At 43.4% G+C, this 14241-nt stretch overlaps 8 pseudogenes; all 8 read right to left on the reverse strand.

The window, feature by feature from the left end:
* Positions 1-1250: 1250 nt before the first annotated feature.
* On the reverse strand, positions 1251-1514 carry LOC130343760 (U2 spliceosomal RNA; annotated as a pseudogene).
* Positions 1515-2999: 1485 nt separating this feature from the next.
* Positions 3000-3263, reverse strand: LOC130343779 (U2 spliceosomal RNA; annotated as a pseudogene).
* Positions 3264-4718: 1455 nt separating this feature from the next.
* LOC130343772 (U2 spliceosomal RNA) lies at positions 4719-4982 on the reverse strand (annotated as a pseudogene).
* A 1464-nt stretch (positions 4983-6446) lies between these two features.
* On the reverse strand, positions 6447-6710 carry LOC130343785 (U2 spliceosomal RNA; annotated as a pseudogene).
* Positions 6711-8184: 1474 nt separating this feature from the next.
* LOC130343787 (U2 spliceosomal RNA) lies at positions 8185-8448 on the reverse strand (annotated as a pseudogene).
* A 1480-nt stretch (positions 8449-9928) lies between these two features.
* LOC130343788 (U2 spliceosomal RNA) lies at positions 9929-10192 on the reverse strand (annotated as a pseudogene).
* A 1488-nt stretch (positions 10193-11680) lies between these two features.
* Positions 11681-11944, reverse strand: LOC130343789 (U2 spliceosomal RNA; annotated as a pseudogene).
* Positions 11945-13426: 1482 nt separating this feature from the next.
* On the reverse strand, positions 13427-13690 carry LOC130343790 (U2 spliceosomal RNA; annotated as a pseudogene).
* Positions 13691-14241: the final 551 nt, after the last annotated feature.

Consider the following 14241-nt stretch of genomic DNA (forward strand, 5'->3'; position numbering starts at 1 on the left):
TTGCCTGAACCCCCATCACTCCTCCTCTTGCATATAAGACAATATTTCAGATCTGCATATGAAAACAACACGCCTACCTTTGTTGCACATAGCTGCCTGCCTGTCTCTAGTTACCCCACTGGCTGTAGCTGCGTCCCTTCCGACATGGAATAACACCAACTGTAACGATAAACTGAAAATTAACAGTATAAACCTGCATCATTTTGGACTCTGGTATTTGCTGAATCCGGGTGACCTGACAATCGATGGTGGTGCCGCTGGTGATTCTGGCCTTCTTGGAATCTGTTGGGCCTATGTGTTAGCTCACACATCACTTGGGTATCCATGGTAACTACCACAACATGGTCATCTGCAGTTTACATCTAGCCCGTGGCATTGAATGGCATTTTAAAAGTGCTAAGGGTCCTGGTGCAATAATCCTCCCATGAGGATCAGCCTCAACGGCTTTGTAGATTGCACTCATGTCAGCAACTCCATATACATTTTTTTTTCTTCATGCTTCTTTCTTCATCCTTTTTTCTTTCTGTCATTCAGACTTTCATTCATTCGATCTCTCTCACTCACTTGCTTTAACTCATTTGTTCTCACTCACTCACTCACTCACTCACTCACTCAATCACTCACTCACTCATTCACTCTCACTCACTCTCACTCTCTCACTCACTCGCTCACTAAGTCAGTCTCTCTCTCTCTCTCTCTTTTTCTTTTTATATATATTTTTTTCCGTCTTCTTCTTCTTCTTCTTCTTCTTCTTCTTCAGACCCTGTCATAGCACTAATGCCTTTCCAATACCACCAGCAGATGGAGACACTCCATTGCAACATTGGTTGTGAGCAGCAGTTTCTAAAAACAAATGCCTCATGGCGGATTTCCCATCCATCAATGGATGGTAAATTTTGTTTTTATCATTCACTGACCACAGAAACCAATGCATGGTCAAGCAACAGCAATGACACACCCTTGTGTATAGGCATGAGACCCTCATGTCATTTAACAGGATTCAGCACCACCCACAAGACAGCTACCTGTCATGTCATGTCAAACCTGCACAGGTGTGCTAGATTATTATTATTTAGTTTTATTTTATTTTTTTACACCAATCAGTGTGCAAACATGGTCATTAAAACGCTAAATGAATAGACGTTCATAAACCAGTCAGTGCAACTCATCATTTTGGTCTCCAATTCTCAAACTCAAATTCTCACCCACGGAGGATTAAATGAGAATCTTTCTTGTTTAACACTGGAATGGGGTGGTGCACTGTTCACTACCCGAAGATACTGCCACATCGGGTCAATGCATAGGGCGACAGAAGCAAGCTTCCAAATCAGCTCCCTTTCTCAAAAATCCATTTAATTTATGGTCCCCAGATAGGGAACGTATGTATCAGTATGTGCTCACAAGTCACCCAAGTGCAAGTATTCACACAAAAAAAAACGTGCCTCAGGATGCGATCTGTCGCAAGATCCTTTCTTTTTTTACACTTGATCTAAGCCAAAAGGCCTAGAGGGGATAACCGGGAAAGGGGTGGACCCAACCATGTCCCCTTCATGAGCACTCACATTACTCATAGGAATGGAAGGAAGGCTGGCAGCCAACCAGCCTCCCATACACTTTCTGGGTGGGTGGCAGTCAGCCACCCATACATACATACAGCACAGGCTAAACCCACATCATCACTTAAAAAAAGGACAGGCGACCATTGCACTCTGATGGAGCATTTAGCAATGCAATCCATAGCCTGGCTTTTGCCTGAACCCCCATCACTCCTCCTCTTGCATATAAGACAATATTTCAGATCTGCATATGAAAACAACACGCCTACCTTTGTTGCACATAGCTGCCTGCCTGTCTCTAGTTACCCCACTGGCTGTAGCTGCGTCCCTTCCGACATGGAATAACACCAACTGTAACGATAAACTGAAAATTAACAGTATAAACCTGCATCATTTTGGACTCTGGTATTTGCTGAATCCGGGTGACCTGACAATCGATGGTGGTGCCGCTGGTGATTCTGGCCTTCTTGGAATCTGTTGGGCCTATGTGTTAGCTCACACATCACTTGGGTATCCATGGTAACTACCACAACATGGTCATCTGCAGTTTACATCTAGCCCGTGGCATTGAATGGCATTTTAAAAGTGCTAAGGGTCCTGGTGCAATAATCCTCCCATGAGGATCAGCCTCAACGGCTTTGTAGATTGCACTCATGTCAGCAACTCCATATACATTTTTTTTTCTTCATGCTTCTTTCTTCATCCTTTTTTCTTTCTGTCATTCAGACTTTCATTCATTCGATCTCTCTCACTCACTTGCTTTAACTCATTTGTTCTCACTCACTCACTCACTCACTCAATCACTCACTCACTCATTCACTCTCACTCACTCTCACTCTCTCACTCACTCGCTCACTAAGTCAGTCTCTCTCTCTCTCTCTCTTTTTCTTTTTATATATATTTTTTTCCGTCTTCTTCTTCTTCTTCTTCTTCTTCTTCTTCTTCTTCTTCAGACCCTGTCATAGCACTAATGCCTTTCCAATACCACCAGCAGATGGAGACACTCCATTGCAACATTGGTTGTGAGCAGCAGTTTCTAAAAACAAATGCCTCATGGCGGATTTCCCATCCATCAATGGATGGTAAATTTTGTTTTTATCATTCACTGACCACAGAAACCAATGCATGGTCAAGCAACAGCAATGACACACCCTTGTGTATAGGCATGAGACCCTCATGTCATTTAACAGGATTCAGCACCACCCACAAGACAGCTACCTGTCATGTCATGTCAAACCTGCACAGGTGTGCTAGATTATTATTATTTAGTTTTATTTTATTTTTTTACACCAATCAGTGTGCAAACATGGTCATTAAAACGCTAAATGAATAGACGTTCATAAACCAGTCAGTGCAACTCATCATTTTGGTCTCCAATTCTCAAACTCAAATTCTCACCCACGGAGGATTAAATGAGAATCTTTCTTGTTTAACACTGGAATGGGGTGGTGCACTGTTCACTACCCGAAGATATTGCCACATCGGGTCAATGCATAGGGCGACAGAAGCAAGCTTCCAAATCAGCTCCCTTTCTCAAAAATCCATTTAATTTATGGTCCCCAGATAGGGAACGTATGTATCAGTATGTGCTCACAAGTCACCCAAGTGCAAGTATTCACACAAAAAAAAACGTGCCTCAGGATGCGATCTGTCGCAAGATCCTTTCTTTTTTTACACTTGATCTAAGCCAAAAGGCCTAGAGGGGATAACCGGGAAAGGGGTGGACCCAACCATGTCCCCTTCATGAGCACTCACATTACTCATAGGAATGGAAGGAAGGCTGGCAGCCAACCAGCCTCCCATACACTTTCTGGGTGGGTGGCAGTCAGCCACCCATACATACATACATACAGCACAGGCTAAACCCACATCATCACTTAAAAAAAGGACAGGCGACCATTGCACTCTGATGGAGCATTTAGCAATGCAATCCATAGCCTGGCTTTTGCCTGAACCCCCATCACTCCTCCTCTTGCATATAAGACAATATTTCAGATCTGCATATGAAAACAACACGCCTACCTTTGTTGCACATAGCTGCCTGCCTGTCTCTAGTTACCCCACTGGCTGTAGCTGCGTCCCTTCCGACATGGAATAACACCAACTGTAACGATAAACTGAAAATTAACAGTATAAACCTGCATCATTTTGGACTCTGGTATTTGCTGAATCCGGGTGACCTGACAATCGATGGTGGTGCCGCTGGTGATTCTGGCCTTCTTGGAATCTGTTGGGCCTATGTGTTAGCTCACACATCACTTGGGTATCCATGGTAACTACCACAACATGGTCATCTGCAGTTTACATCTAGCCCGTGGCATTGAATGGCATTTTAAAAGTGCTAAGGGTCCTGGTGCAATAATCCTCCCATGAGGATCAGCCTCAACGGCTTTGTAGATTGCACTCATGTCAGCAACTCCATATACATTTTTTTTTCTTCATGCTTCTTTCTTCATCCTTTTTTCTTTCTGTCATTCAGACTTTCATTCATTCGATCTCTCTCACTCACTTGCTTTAACTCATTTGTTCTCACTCACTCACTCACTCACTCATTCACTCTCACTCACTCTCACTCTCTCACTCACTCGCTCACTAAGTCAGTCTCTCTCTCTCTCTCTCTTTTTCTTTTTATATATATTTTTTTCCGTCTTCTTCTTCTTCTTCTTCTTCAGACCCTGTCATAGCACTAATGCCTTTCCAATACCACCAGCAGATGGAGACACTCCATTGCAACATTGGTTGTGAGCAGCAGTTTCTAAAAACAAATGCCTCATGGCGGATTTCCCATCCATCAATGGATGGTAAATTTTGTTTTTATCATTCACTGACCACAGAAACCAATGCATGGTCAAGCAACAGCAATGACACACCCTTGTGTATAGGCATGAGACCCTCATGTCATTTAACAGGATTCAGCACCACCCACAAGACAGCTACCTGTCATGTCATGTCAAACCTGCACAGGTGTGCTAGATTATTATTATTTAGTTTTATTTTATTTTTTTACACCAATCAGTGTGCAAACATGGTCATTAAAACGCTAAATGAATAGACGTTCATAAACCAGTCAGTGCAACTCATCATTTTGGTCTCCAATTCTCAAACTCAAATTCTCACCCACGGAGGATTAAATGAGAATCTTTCTTGTTTAACACTGGAATGGGGTGGTGCACTGTTCACTACCCGAAGATACTGCCACATCGGGTCAATGCATAGGGCGACAGAAGCAAGCTTCCAAATCAGCTCCCTTTCTCAAAAATCCATTTAATTTATGGTCCCCAGATAGGGAACGTATGTATCAGTATGTGCTCACAAGTCACCCAAGTGCAAGTATTCACACAAAAAAAAACGTGCCTCAGGATGCGATCTGTCGCAAGATCCTTTCTTTTTTTACACTTGATCTAAGCCAAAAGGCCTAGAGGGGATAACCGGGAAAGGGGTGGACCCAACCATGTCCCCTTCATGAGCACTCACATTACTCATAGGAATGGAAGGAAGGCTGGCAGCCAACCAGCCTCCCATACACTTTCTGGGTGGGTGGCAGTCAGCCACCCATACATACATACAGCACAGGCTAAACCCACATCATCACTTAAAAAAAGGACAGGCGACCATTGCACTCTGATGGAGCATTTAGCAATGCAATCCATAGCCTGGCTTTTGCCTGAACCCCCATCACTCCTCCTCTTGCATATAAGACAATATTTCAGATCTGCATATGAAAACAACACGCCTACCTTTGTTGCACATAGCTGCCTGCCTGTCTCTAGTTACCCCACTGGCTGTAGCTGCGTCCCTTCCGACATGGAATAACACCAACTGTAACGATAAACTGAAAATTAACAGTATAAACCTGCATCATTTTGGACTCTGGTATTTGCTGAATCCGGGTGACCTGACAATCGATGGTGGTGCCGCTGGTGATTCTGGCCTTCTTGGAATCTGTTGGGCCTATGTGTTAGCTCACACATCACTTGGGTATCCATGGTAACTACCACAACATGGTCATCTGCAGTTTACATCTAGCCCGTGGCATTGAATGGCATTTTAAAAGTGCTAAGGGTCCTGGTGCAATAATCCTCCCATGAGGATCAGCCTCAACGGCTTTGTAGATTGCACTCATGTCAGCAACTCCATATACATTTTTTTTTCTTCATGCTTCTTTCTTCATCCTTTTTTCTTTCTGTCATTCAGACTTTCATTCATTCGATCTCTCTCACTCACTTGCTTTAACTCATTTGTTCTCACTCACTCACTCACTCACTCAATCACTCACTCACTCATTCACTCTCACTCACTCTCACTCTCTCACTCACTCGCTCACTAAGTCAGTCTCTCTCTCTCTCTCTCTTTTTCTTTTTATATATATTTTTTTCCGTCTTCTTCTTCTTCTTCTTCAGACCCTGTCATAGCACTAATGCCTTTCCAATACCACCAGCAGATGGAGACACTCCATTGCAACATTGGTTGTGAGCAGCAGTTTCTAAAAACAAATGCCTCATGGCGGATTTCCCATCCATCAATGGATGGTAAATTTTGTTTTTATCATTCACTGACCACAGAAACCAATGCATGGTCAAGCAACAGCAATGACACACCCTTGTGTATAGGCATGAGACCCTCATGTCATTTAACAGGATTCAGCACCACCCACAAGACAGCTACCTGTCATGTCATGTCAAACCTGCACAGGTGTGCTAGATTATTATTATTTAGTTTTATTTTATTTTTTTACACCAATCAGTGTGCAAACATGGTCATTAAAACGCTAAATGAATAGACGTTCATAAACCAGTCAGTGCAACTCATCATTTTGGTCTCCAATTCTCAAACTCAAATTCTCACCCACGGAGGATTAAATGAGAATCTTTCTTGTTTAACACTGGAATGGGGTGGTGCACTGTTCACTACCCGAAGATACTGCCACATCGGGTCAATGCATAGGGCGACAGAAGCAAGCTTCCAAATCAGCTCCCTTTCTCAAAAATCCATTTAATTTATGGTCCCCAGATAGGGAACGTATGTATCAGTATGTGCTCACAAGTCACCCAAGTGCAAGTATTCACACAAAAAAAAACGTGCCTCAGGATGCGATCTGTCGCAAGATCCTTTCTTTTTTTACACTTGATCTAAGCCAAAAGGCCTAGAGGGGATAACCGGGAAAGGGGTGGACCCAACCATGTCCCCTTCATGAGCACTCACATTACTCATAGGAATGGAAGGAAGGCTGGCAGCCAACCAGCCTCCCATACACTTTCTGGGTGGGTGGCAGTCAGCCACCCATACATACATACAGCACAGGCTAAACCCACATCATCACTTAAAAAAAGGACAGGCGACCATTGCACTCTGATGGAGCATTTAGCAATGCAATCCATAGCCTGGCTTTTGCCTGAACCCCCATCACTCCTCCTCTTGCATATAAGACAATATTTCAGATCTGCATATGAAAACAACACGCCTACCTTTGTTGCACATAGCTGCCTGCCTGTCTCTAGTTACCCCACTGGCTGTAGCTGCGTCCCTTCCGACATGGAATAACACCAACTGTAACGATAAACTGAAAATTAACAGTATAAACCTGCATCATTTTGGACTCTGGTATTTGCTGAATCCGGGTGACCTGACAATCGATGGTGGTGCCGCTGGTGATTCTGGCCTTCTTGGAATCTGTTGGGCCTATGTGTTAGCTCACACATCACTTGGGTATCCATGGTAACTACCACAACATGGTCATCTGCAGTTTACATCTAGCCCGTGGCATTGAATGGCATTTTAAAAGTGCTAAGGGTCCTGGTGCAATAATCCTCCCATGAGGATCAGCCTCAACGGCTTTGTAGATTGCACTCATGTCAGCAACTCCATATACATTTTTTTTTCTTCATGCTTCTTTCTTCATCCTTTTTTCTTTCTGTCATTCAGACTTTCATTCATTCGATCTCTCTCACTCACTTGCTTTAACTCATTTGTTCTCACTCACTCACTCAATCACTCACTCACTCATTCACTCTCACTCACTCTCACTCTCTCACTCACTCGCTCACTAAGTCAGTCTCTCTCTCTCTCTCTCTTTTTCTTTTTATATATATTTTTTTCCGTCTTCTTCTTCTTCTTCTTCTTCTTCTTCTTCTTCTTCAGACCCTGTCATAGCACTAATGCCTTTCCAATACCACCAGCAGATGGAGACACTCCATTGCAACATTGGTTGTGAGCAGCAGTTTCTAAAAACAAATGCCTCATGGCGGATTTCCCATCCATCAATGGATGGTAAATTTTGTTTTTATCATTCACTGACCACAGAAACCAATGCATGGTCAAGCAACAGCAATGACACACCCTTGTGTATAGGCATGAGACCCTCATGTCATTTAACAGGATTCAGCACCACCCACAAGACAGCTACCTGTCATGTCATGTCAAACCTGCACAGGTGTGCTAGATTATTATTATTTAGTTTTATTTTATTTTTTTACACCAATCAGTGTGCAAACATGGTCATTAAAACGCTAAATGAATAGACGTTCATAAACCAGTCAGTGCAACTCATCATTTTGGTCTCCAATTCTCAAACTCAAATTCTCACCCACGGAGGATTAAATGAGAATCTTTCTTGTTTAACACTGGAATGGGGTGGTGCACTGTTCACTACCCGAAGATACTGCCACATCGGGTCAATGCATAGGGCGACAGAAGCAAGCTTCCAAATCAGCTCCCTTTCTCAAAAATCCATTTAATTTATGGTCCCCAGATAGGGAACGTATGTATCAGTATGTGCTCACAAGTCACCCAAGTGCAAGTATTCACACAAAAAAAAACGTGCCTCAGGATGCGATCTGTCGCAAGATCCTTTCTTTTTTTACACTTGATCTAAGCCAAAAGGCCTAGAGGGGATAACCGGGAAAGGGGTGGACCCAACCATGTCCCCTTCATGAGCACTCACATTACTCATAGGAATGGAAGGAAGGCTGGCAGCCAACCAGCCTCCCATACACTTTCTGGGTGGGTGGCAGTCAGCCACCCATACATACATACAGCACAGGCTAAACCCACATCATCACTTAAAAAAAGGACAGGCGACCATTGCACTCTGATGGAGCATTTAGCAATGCAATCCATAGCCTGGCTTTTGCCTGAACCCCCATCACTCCTCCTCTTGCATATAAGACAATATTTCAGATCTGCATATGAAAACAACACGCCTACCTTTGTTGCACATAGCTGCCTGCCTGTCTCTAGTTACCCCACTGGCTGTAGCTGCGTCCCTTCCGACATGGAATAACACCAACTGTAACGATAAACTGAAAATTAACAGTATAAACCTGCATCATTTTGGACTCTGGTATTTGCTGAATCCGGGTGACCTGACAATCGATGGTGGTGCCGCTGGTGATTCTGGCCTTCTTGGAATCTGTTGGGCCTATGTGTTAGCTCACACATCACTTGGGTATCCATGGTAACTACCACAACATGGTCATCTGCAGTTTACATCTAGCCCGTGGCATTGAATGGCATTTTAAAAGTGCTAAGGGTCCTGGTGCAATAATCCTCCCATGAGGATCAGCCTCAACGGCTTTGTAGATTGCACTCATGTCAGCAACTCCATATACATTTTTTTTTCTTCATGCTTCTTTCTTCATCCTTTTTTCTTTCTGTCATTCAGACTTTCATTCATTCGATCTCTCTCACTCACTTGCTTTAACTCATTTGTTCTCACTCACTCACTCAATCACTCACTCACTCATTCACTCTCACTCACTCTCACTCTCTCACTCACTCGCTCACTAAGTCAGTCTCTCTCTCTCTCTCTCTTTTTCTTTTTATATATATTTTTTTCCGTCTTCTTCTTCTTCTTCTTCTTCTTCTTCTTCTTCTTCTTCTTCAGACCCTGTCATAGCACTAATGCCTTTCCAATACCACCAGCAGATGGAGACACTCCATTGCAACATTGGTTGTGAGCAGCAGTTTCTAAAAACAAATGCCTCATGGCGGATTTCCCATCCATCAATGGATGGTAAATTTTGTTTTTATCATTCACTGACCACAGAAACCAATGCATGGTCAAGCAACAGCAATGACACACCCTTGTGTATAGGCATGAGACCCTCATGTCATTTAACAGGATTCAGCACCACCCACAAGACAGCTACCTGTCATGTCATGTCAAACCTGCACAGGTGTGCTAGATTATTATTATTTAGTTTTATTTTATTTTTTTACACCAATCAGTGTGCAAACATGGTCATTAAAACGCTAAATGAATAGACGTTCATAAACCAGTCAGTGCAACTCATCATTTTGGTCTCCAATTCTCAAACTCAAATTCTCACCCACGGAGGATTAAATGAGAATCTTTCTTGTTTAACACTGGAATGGGGTGGTGCACTGTTCACTACCCGAAGATACTGCCACATCGGGTCAATGCATAGGGCGACAGAAGCAAGCTTCCAAATCAGCTCCCTTTCTCAAAAATCCATTTAATTTATGGTCCCCAGATAGGGAACGTATGTATCAGTATGTGCTCACAAGTCACCCAAGTGCAAGTATTCACACAAAAAAAAACGTGCCTCAGGATGCGATCTGTCGCAAGATCCTTTCTTTTTTTACACTTGATCTAAGCCAAAAGGCCTAGAGGGGATAACCGGGAAAGGGGTGGACCCAACCATGTCCCCTTCATGAGCACTCACATTACTCATAGGAATGGAAGGAAGGCTGGCAGCCAACCAGCCTCCCATACACTTTCTGGGTGGGTGGCAGTCAGCCACCCATACATACATACAGCACAGGCTAAACCCACATCATCACTTAAAAAAAGGACAGGCGACCATTGCACTCTGATGGAGCATTTAGCAATGCAATCCATAGCCTGGCTTTTGCCTGAACCCCCATCACTCCTCCTCTTGCATATAAGACAATATTTCAGATCTGCATATGAAAACAACACGCCTACCTTTGTTGCACATAGCTGCCTGCCTGTCTCTAGTTACCCCACTGGCTGTAGCTGCGTCCCTTCCGACATGGAATAACACCAACTGTAACGATAAACTGAAAATTAACAGTATAAACCTGCATCATTTTGGACTCTGGTATTTGCTGAATCCGGGTGACCTGACAATCGATGGTGGTGCCGCTGGTGATTCTGGCCTTCTTGGAATCTGTTGGGCCTATGTGTTAGCTCACACATCACTTGGGTATCCATGGTAACTACCACAACATGGTCATCTGCAGTTTACATCTAGCCCGTGGCATTGAATGGCATTTTAAAAGTGCTAAGGGTCCTGGTGCAATAATCCTCCCATGAGGATCAGCCTCAACGGCTTTGTAGATTGCACTCATGTCAGCAACTCCATATACATTTTTTTTTCTTCATGCTTCTTTCTTCATCCTTTTTTCTTTCTGTCATTCAGACTTTCATTCATTCGATCTCTCTCACTCACTTGCTTTAACTCATTTGTTCTCACTCACTCACTCACTCACTCAATCACTCACTCACTCATTCACTCTCACTCACTCTCACTCTCTCACTCACTCGCTCACTAAGTCAGTCTCTCTCTCTCTCTCTCTCTTTTTCTTTTTATATATATTTTTTTCCGTCTTCTTCTTCTTCTTCTTCTTCTTCTTCTTCTTCTTCTTCTTCAGACCGTCATAGCACTAATGCCTTTCCAATACCACCAGCAGATGGAGACACTCCATTGCAACATTGGTTGTGAGCAGCAGTTTCTAAAAACAAATGCCTCATGGCGGATTTCCCATCCATCAATGGATGGTAAATTTTGTTTTTATCATTCACTGACCACAGAAACCAATGCATGGTCAAGCAACAGCAATGACACACCCTTGTGTATAGGCATGAGACCCTCATGTCATTTAACAGGATTCAGCACCACCCACAAGACAGCTACCTGTCATGTCATGTCAAACCTGCACAGGTGTGCTAGATTATTATTATTTAGTTTTATTTTATTTTTTTACACCAATCAGTGTGCAAACATGGTCATTAAAACGCTAAATGAATAGACGTTCATAAACCAGTCAGTGCAACTCATCATTTTGGTCTCCAATTCTCAAACTCAAATTCTCACCCACGGAGGATTAAATGAGAATCTTTCTTGTTTAACACTGGAATGGGGTGGTGCACTGTTCACTACCCGAAGATACTGCCACATCGGGTCAATGCATAGGGCGACAGAAGCAAGCTTCCAAATCAGCTCCCTTTCTCAAAAATCCATTTAATTTATGGTCCCCAGATAGGGAACGTATGTATCAGTATGTGCTCACAAGTCACCCAAGTGCAAGTATTCACACAAAAAAAAACGTGCCTCAGGATGCGATCTGTCGCAAGATCCTTTCTTTTTTTACACTTGATCTAAGCCAAAAGGCCTAGAGGGGATAACCGGGAAAGGGGTGGACCCAACCATGTCCCCTTCATGAGCACTCACATTACTCATAGGAATGGAAGGAAGGCTGGCAGCCAACCAGCCTCCCATACACTTTCTGGGTGGGTGGCAGTCAGCCACCCATACATACATACAGCACAGGCTAAACCCACATCATCACTTAAAAAAAGGACAGGCGACCATTGCACTCTGATGGAGCATTTAGCAATGCAATCCATAGCCTGGCTTTTGCCTGAACCCCCATCACTCCTCCTCTTGCATATAAGACAATATTTCAGATCTGCATATGAAAACAACACGCCTACCTTTGTTGCACATAGCTGCCTGCCTGTCTCTAGTTACCCCACTGGCTGTAGCTGCGTCCCTTCCGACATGGAATAACACCAACTGTAACGATAAACTGAAAATTAACAGTATAAACCTGCATCATTTTGGACTCTGGTATTTGCTGAATCCGGGTGACCTGACAATCGATGGTGGTGCCGCTGGTGATTCTGGCCTTCTTGGAATCTGTTGGGCCTATGTGTTAGCTCACACATCACTTGGGTATCCATGGTAACTACCACAACATGGTCATCTGCAGTTTACATCTAGCCCGTGGCATTGAATGGCATTTTAAAAGTGCTAAGGGTCCTGGTGCAATAATCCTCCCATGAGGATCAGCCTCAACGGCTTTGTAGATTGCACTCATGTCAGCAACTCCATATACATTTTTTTTTCTTCATGCTTCTTTCTTCATCCTTTTTTCTTTCTGTCATTCAGACTTTCATTCATTCGATCTCTCTCACTCACTTGCTTTAACTCATTTGTTCTCACTCACTCACTCACTCACTCAATCACTCACTCACTCATTCACTCTCACTCACTCTCACTCTCTCACTCACTCGCTCACTAAGTCAGTCTCTCTCTCTCTCTCTCTTTTTCTTTTTATATATATTTTTTTCCGTCTTCTTCTTCTTCTTCTTCTTCTTCTTCTTCTTCTTCAGACCCTGTCATAGCACTAATGCCTTTCCAATACCACCAGCAGATGGAGACACTCCATTGCAACATTGGTTGTGAGCAGCAGTTTCTAAAAACAAATGCCTCATGGCGGATTTCCCATCCATCAATGGATGGTAAATTTTGTTTTTATCATTCACTGACCACAGAAACCAATGCATGGTCAAGCAACAGCAATGACACACCCTTGTGTATAGGCATGAGACCCTCATGTCATTTAACAGGATTCAGCACCACCCACAAGACAGCTACCTGTCATGTCATGTCAAACCTGCACAGGTGTGCTAGATTATTATTATTTAGTTTTATTTTATTTTTTTACACCAATCAGTGTGCAAACATGGTCATTAAAACGCTAAATGAATAGACGTTCATAAACCAGTCAGTGCAACTCATCATTTTGGTCTCCAATTCTCAAACTCAAATTCTCACCCACGGAGGATTAAATGAGAATCTTTCTTGTTTAACACTGGAATGGGGTGGTGCACTGTTCACTACCCGAAGATACTGCCACATCGGGTCAATGCATAGGGCGACAGAAGCAAGCTTCCAAATCAGCTCCCTTTCTCAAAAATCCATTTAATTTATGGTCCCCAGATAGGGAACGTATGTATCAGTATGTGCTCACAAGTCACCCAAGTGCAAGTATTCACACAAAAAAAAACGTGCCTCAGGATGCGATCTGTCGCAAGATCCTTTCTTTTTTTACACTTGATCTAAGCCAAAAGGCCTAGAGGGGATAACCGGGAAAGGGGTGGACCCAACCATGTCCCCTTCATGAGCACTCACATTACTCATAGGAATGGAAGGAAGGCTGGCAGCCAACCAGCCTCCCATACACTCTCTGGGTGGGTGGCAGTCAGCCACCCATACATACATACAGCACAGGCTAAACCCACATCATCACTTAAAAAAAGGACAGGCGACCATTGCACTCTGATGGAGCATTTAGCAATGCAATCCATAGCCTGGCTTTTGCCTGAACCCCCATCACTCCTCCTCTTGCATATAAGACAATATTTCAGATCTGCATATGAAAACAACACGCCTACCTTTGTTGCACATAGCTGCCTGCCTGTCTCTAGTTACCCCACTGGCTGTAGCTGCGTCCCTTCCGACATGGAATAACACCAACTGTAACGATAAACTGAAAATTAACAGTATAAACCTGCATCATTTTGGACTCTGGTATTTGCTGAATCCGGGTGACCTGACAATCGATGGTGGTGCCGCTGGTGATTCTGGCCTTCTTGGAATCTGTTGGGCCTATGTGTTAGCTCACACATCACTTG

Source organism: Hyla sarda, unplaced genomic scaffold (genome assembly GCF_029499605.1).
Source record: "Hyla sarda isolate aHylSar1 unplaced genomic scaffold, aHylSar1.hap1 scaffold_689, whole genome shotgun sequence".
Lineage (NCBI taxonomy): Eukaryota > Metazoa > Chordata > Amphibia > Anura > Hylidae > Hyla > Hyla sarda.